The sequence below is a fragment of the Tursiops truncatus genome, chromosome 9 (genome assembly GCF_011762595.2).
Source record: "Tursiops truncatus isolate mTurTru1 chromosome 9, mTurTru1.mat.Y, whole genome shotgun sequence".
Taxonomy (NCBI): domain Eukaryota; kingdom Metazoa; phylum Chordata; class Mammalia; order Artiodactyla; family Delphinidae; genus Tursiops; species Tursiops truncatus.
In genome coordinates this window covers 84,844,440-84,850,439 of record NC_047042.1, presented here as the reverse complement: position 1 = coordinate 84,850,439, position 6,000 = coordinate 84,844,440, and the positions used below count along the sequence as shown (strand labels likewise).

The 6,000-nt window shown below is 48.8% G+C and overlaps 1 long non-coding RNA gene across 1 annotated transcript in view; it reads right to left on the bottom strand.

The window, feature by feature from the left end:
* Positions 1–214: 214 nt before the first annotated feature.
* LOC109549262 (uncharacterized) overlaps positions 215–6,000 on the bottom strand; it is a 328,196-nt gene continuing 322,410 nt past the window's right edge. The window contains exon 4 of the long non-coding RNA XR_002175505.3: positions 215–345. This is a non-coding gene — a long non-coding RNA (uncharacterized lncRNA). The remainder of the gene's footprint in view (positions 346–6,000) is intronic.

The window sequence follows — 6,000 nt, the reverse complement described above, 5'->3', positions numbered from 1 at the left end:
CAAGCATTTAGTGACCCCGGCTCACGTGGCACTCCCTACAGACCCCATGAATCACATTGCCAAGCCGAGTCTTCTTTCGGCGCCTGTGTTTTGGCCCTTCACATCCTTTCAAATACTAAAGACTGTGTGTAAATTCCGCCATCGCCACAGCCCCTCCTGGCCCAATGTACCACCCCGAGGCCAGTGGAATGTACCAATACCTCACCTTGTGGTTCATGCTTTCATCATCCGTCTCTCCCATTAGAATATGAGCTCCGTGAAGGCAGGGACCTTCTCTGCTTGGGCTCTGCTGCATCTCCAGCATCTGGGACAGTGCCTGGCCCCGAGCAAGTGCTCTAGAAATGTCTGTTGAGTGAAGCATGAATGAAGGAATGAGCAAATGATTGAACACGTGAGGCAGCTGGATGGCCTACAGCACTGACCCCAATCGATGACAGTGGAAGAGAGGCTGGCCTCAAATCCTAGACCCAAGCTTGAGCACGAAGGCCGGTGGGGCTGATACAGGACCCTTCCTGCCGCCTTTCCCTACTGCTAACTTTGCTTTGGGGGGAGGTCCATAGACAGCGGGCTGCATGGTGGCAAAAGAGGGTGACTCTTCTGGACCTGCCACTGGGACAGGGCCAGAGAGTGGGACCCCTGAAGGGTAATCCACCCTGCTGCTGTGATGAAGGCCTCTTGTCGGCCTGCCTCATGTCCTTCCTGGGCAGCTGCAATGGCGGTGTGCCATCACTAGGTTCCCAGGGCATCTGCCTCTGGGATCAAAACAACTTGAAGGCCTCAGCTATGTAAAGTGGTGGCCACCCCCTCTGGCCCAGATTCCTCTGGGGCCCAGCATCCTCTCCACCTTCCTGACTTCCGCCTGTGCCTGGCTTTTCCCTTTAAAATCTGCTCATGTTCTCCTCGGTGGTAGCTGGTAACTATGGAAACTACAATTAGGCTGTTTTGCTCAGTGTCTCTAAAAATTGCCAAGTGCAGGCAGCAACAGCCCCTGACTTATCAGGGACCTTGCTCAGGCTCTTCCATATGTTGTTTTAGGACACACCCTCTGAGCATTTAAGAAAATGCTCCTCCAGCTACCTGAGATGAAAGGCCACTTTCTCTTTGTAAAAATTTTCATTTCACCGCAGTCCCATGTTTTTATAAAACACGATGAAAACAAATGAGAAAAATGAAAAGAAAAACAAAAGTACAACTGACAAGACCCAATTTTATAATCGTAAATTCAGTAGTCATAAGAGGACTCTTTCTAATAGCTATAAAAGTTCCTCAACACTTACTCTCAATTTCTATCCTGTATCATCGTGGGTGAGCATCAGTTTGTGGACAGGCTTCAGTCATAGACTATGCTTTGAATAGCTCTGGCCCAGAACGCCACTCAGGGTCTCGCCCCTTCCAGACACATCTCTGACCAACCCTGCTGGCCCTGCTGTCCAGCTTGGGCCTGTACCGAAGGGTGCCTCAGAGTGGAAGGTGGGGCTTCACTGGGAACACTGACAACCCACGGAAATGTCTGCACTTGAACCTGAGCAAATGTGTGTGAGGGAAGCAGCTGCAGAGGACTTGCCATGCCAGGAAATGCTCTCCCAAAGCCAGGAACGGAGGCTTACTCATCCAGCCATGAGAGGTTTTCCATCGCCCTGGATTCTAGCGTGGGATCTGATGGTGCAATCCTGGGGTCGCTCAGAGATCTGACTGTCCTGCGATTCACCAAATAACCCCACCACTGTCTCCATGCTTGCTCCTGGAATAACCCCACTGCATGGCCTGGATGGACATTCATCATTTTTTCTACCTGACCTCTGAGCTTCCTTCCCCTTTAAAAAATTGAGCTATGTTTTGTACAGTAAATTATGCATATATCAAGAGTACAGCTGTGAATGTTTACACGTGTACCAACCAGATCAAGATATAGAACACATGCATCTCCCCCAAAGGTTCCCTCATGTCCCTTGCTAGTAAATACTAACTTTCCTGCACCCCCCTGAGGTAACTACTATTCTACTTTTTATCACCACAGATGAGTTTTATGAGGTCAAACAGTGTATATTCTAGTTTTTTACTTCTTTCACTCAATATAACACCTGTGAGATTCAGCCACGCTGCAGCCTGGTATCACTGGGTTCTTTCTTTTTGCTGCATTGTGTTCCATAGTTGCTGTGAACAGTCTTGGACAGCTTTTCTGTGCACATATATTTCATTGCATTCAGATAAATATTTAATAGGGTAATTGTTGGGTCCTAAAGCAGGCATGTGTTTAGGTTTTTAAGTAGACAAAAAGTTTTCCAAAGCAACTGAACAAATTCATACTTCTGTCAGAAATGTCTAAGAATTCAGGTTGCTCCACCATCTCTGCAAGACTTGGTTTTGTCCTTTTCTTGTTACCCGGTGGGTGCATGACAGTGTCTCATTGTGGTTCGAATCTGCATCCGTCTGATGAATAATGACGTTGAGGACCTTTTCATATGATCACTGACCATCGGGATATCCTCTTTTGTAAAGTACATGTTAACTCTTTCACCCTCTTTTAAAAAATCAGATTTTTAATCAGATGTACAGGCATATGTCGGAGATATTGTGGGTTTGGTTCCAGACCACTGCAATAAAGTGAGTCTCACGAATGTTTGGTTTCCCAGGGCATATGAAAGTTATGTTTACATTATACTGTCGTTTATTAAGTGTGCAATAGATTAGGTCTAAATACCTTAATTTAAAATACTTTATTGTGGGCTTCCCTGGTGGCGCAGTGGTTGAGGGTCCGCCTGCCGGTGCAGGGGACACGGGTTCGTGCCCCGGTCCGGGAAGATCCCACATGCCACGGAGTGGCTGGGCCCGTGAGCCATGGCCACTGAGCCTGCATGTCCAGAGCCTGTGCTCCGCAATGGGAGAGGCCACGGCATTGGGAGGCCCGTGTACCACAAAAAATAAAATAAAATAAAATAAAATACTTTATTGCTAAAAAATGCTAACCATCACCTGAGCCTTCAGCAAGTTGTAATCTTTTTGCAATAGTAACACCAAACATTAATGATCACAGATCTTCATAACACATATAATAATAATGAAAAATTCTCAAATACGGCAAAAATTACCCAAATGCGACACAGAGACACAAAGTGAGCAAACGCTGTTAGAAAAAATGGTGCTGACAGACTTGCCTGAGGCAGGGCTGCCACAAACCTTCAATTTGTAAAAATCACAGTATCTGCAAAGTACAGTAAAGCAAGGCACAATAAAACGAGGTTCGCCTGTATTGTGAATATCTTCTCCTCATCCATGGGTTACCTGTTCACTCTCTAAATGATGACTTTGATGGAAAAAGTTCTTATTTTAATGTTGTCCAATGTATTACTCTCCTCTTCCATGATCAGTATTTCTCTGTACTAAGAAAATTTTGTACATCCCCAAAGTCATGAAGATATTATTTGTTTTCTAACAGAAACCTTCTCAGATAATTTGGGGTGGTTGTATTACTGCTGTTGGTTTTCATGTTTTCACAAATGGAATGTTGCTTGCTTGCACTCAGAGGCTCTCTCAGTAAAGGGAAAACAGAACCTCTGAATATACAACTAAGGCAGAAATGACTACCTCATATAAGTCTGGTAGGCCCACTGGAATGAGATGACTTTGGGCCAGGATGGAGCCAGGGATGACCCAAGAGGAGACCCCCATGCCCATCCTTCCTGCTAAGATGGGACGACATCTCCCTCTTAGCCCTGATCTATGCCACACTTCGGGGGTGATGTAACTGGTTATTAATTATCGTTGTTGTTAACAGGCAAGACTTGTACATTTGTACAAGACTTGTACAATTCAAGAGGCACAAAAGAGCCTCCATCCTTCCCATGTTCCCCGGCCATTAGTTCCCTCCCCCAGGGGTAGCCGCCATTTCTGTCCATGTCTTCCTCTCCAAGAGACAGCCCATGCGAACTCTGTGATGCAATTATTCAGTTGGATGTTTGCAGGGAACACAGACTTAAACTCAGTAAACAACAGCATGAGTATCTAAAGGGTCTCTAGCTACATGTCAAAGCTCCAGAAGCAGGGGTTTTGTGGGGTTTTTGGGGGGGGGCAGAGGGTAGGTATTTTTTCAAAGGAAAGAATGACAGGGCCATGGGAAAAAAGAGATAAATAAGGCAAGAGAGAGGGAATGCAAGGAGGAGAGAGCCGCTCTATAATAAAGCAATCCATCTGCCCAGCGCGCTCCAGCCGGGTTCCAGATTCTGAGCCCTCTGCTGGTACCCAGGGATCAGCCTGGACTTGGCTGGTGACGTGTGGAAGCCATCCGTCCACGGCTCAGGCCAGGACCTCCCCTGCTGCTTCAGTGGCTCTTCCTTACTCGTTCGCACTGTGCTCCTGGAAACCTTGGACTTGCCTGACGATTTCTTCTTCTTTATGTTTTAAACATAATTATTGTATAGACTGGAACCTCCTTCCTCACAGTTTCATTGAGAGGCTAGCCCTGCCTTCCGGGACCAAGATGAGAGCCTGCCCAGAGCAGGGCGGAGATGGAAGGGAGATACAGAACGAAGCCACCTTTCCAATCACGGATATGTGAAAGCAGGGGAACATGTGGGGAGAGGCAGCACCCCTGGGTTTTGTCCCTGGGAAGTGTGCGCATGCAGGACCAGATATAAGAGGAGCACGTATACGGGCTCATTCAGGCCGGTCCTGCATGTGCTGCCAGCCCTGGACATGCTCCTAACAAAGGCTGTGACCTCAGAGACAGCCACGAAAGGCCACCTTGCTCCCACTCTACTTCCGGCGGTCGTCGGTTCCGCTGGTGGGGAGGAAGTTTGCCCGCACCCACCTCCCCTCCTGGCTGGAATGAGAGTCCCTGTGAGGAGACCACGCCACAGGCAGAGTCAGCACTTGCTGTGCCGTCACACAAAATAGATGGTGTTCACGGCTCTGGTCATAGCGCAGAATCCAAGACCACAGAAGGCCTGGTCTTTGCCCTTCAGAGCTTACAGTATAACTAAATAGACCATAAAAGAGAGTAAAACAGATGACTTAACCACACTTTGATGACGGCAGAAAGAAATGCTACAAGACAGTTCATGACTAATTGGTAAATGAGCAGGAAAAGTATACTTGCCATAGCTCTGTGGATGGAGCAGATGGCAGAGGGGAGCTGAGATTGGAGTTGCACCTTGGAGGGTGGATGAGTGGCAAAGAGCACAGAGGAAGGTCTCTGAGGCACATCAGAGAAAATGAGCAGTCAGCCCAGAGCTCAGAGAACTGGTTCCCTGCCCACCCATATACAGTCAGGCCCTCACATCTGGGAGAAGCCGAGACCTTGCCCAAGGTCAAGAGTGGGAGCAGGCCAGGTAGCAGAGCTTCCGGTTCCCTGCGTTGGCCCCAACAATGCCCCCCCCCTGCCCTTTCTGCTCAATCACCTACCCCCTGCAGTAGCCTGAGAGGCAGTGGCAGGCGGGGGTTGCAGCAAAGCCCTAGTGTGAACATCTGAGGTCCTCCCGCCCGGTTCCTCTTGGCAATCTGATGGTACCCCACCTTCTCGCTTGCCCATAGCTAAGTGGTATAAACTGCTTTTGCTGTTCCTTTTTTCTTCTTGTTCCCCCACATTTTCAGGGCAAAAAAAAAAATCCCAAGACACAGAAGAAAATCGCTGCTAATGTCTCCTCCTCTCCCTCCATTAGAGCTGACGCTTATAAATATTGAAGAGCCGAGCTCCACCAGGCTCGGCGAGTACCGTCGTCTGGTGGCTGTTCCCTGCTCTCCTCCGTCTCCTAGGGCAACACATCCCTGGAGGTAGAGGGAAAGCTCCAGGAGAGTCACGGAGGCAGGCAGGCAGGGGCTGCCTGCATGAGCTGGGCCACAGCGGTGCAGGGGAGCCTAGTCCTATTGGGGTAGCTGGGAGCCCAGAGGGCGGGTGGCCGAAAGAGCTGCAGTCCCCACAGGGACACAGGACAGGGACAGGGACCCTGAAAGGGAACTGGGGTTCTCTGGAAGACATGTGGGGAAACAAGTCACTAAGAATAA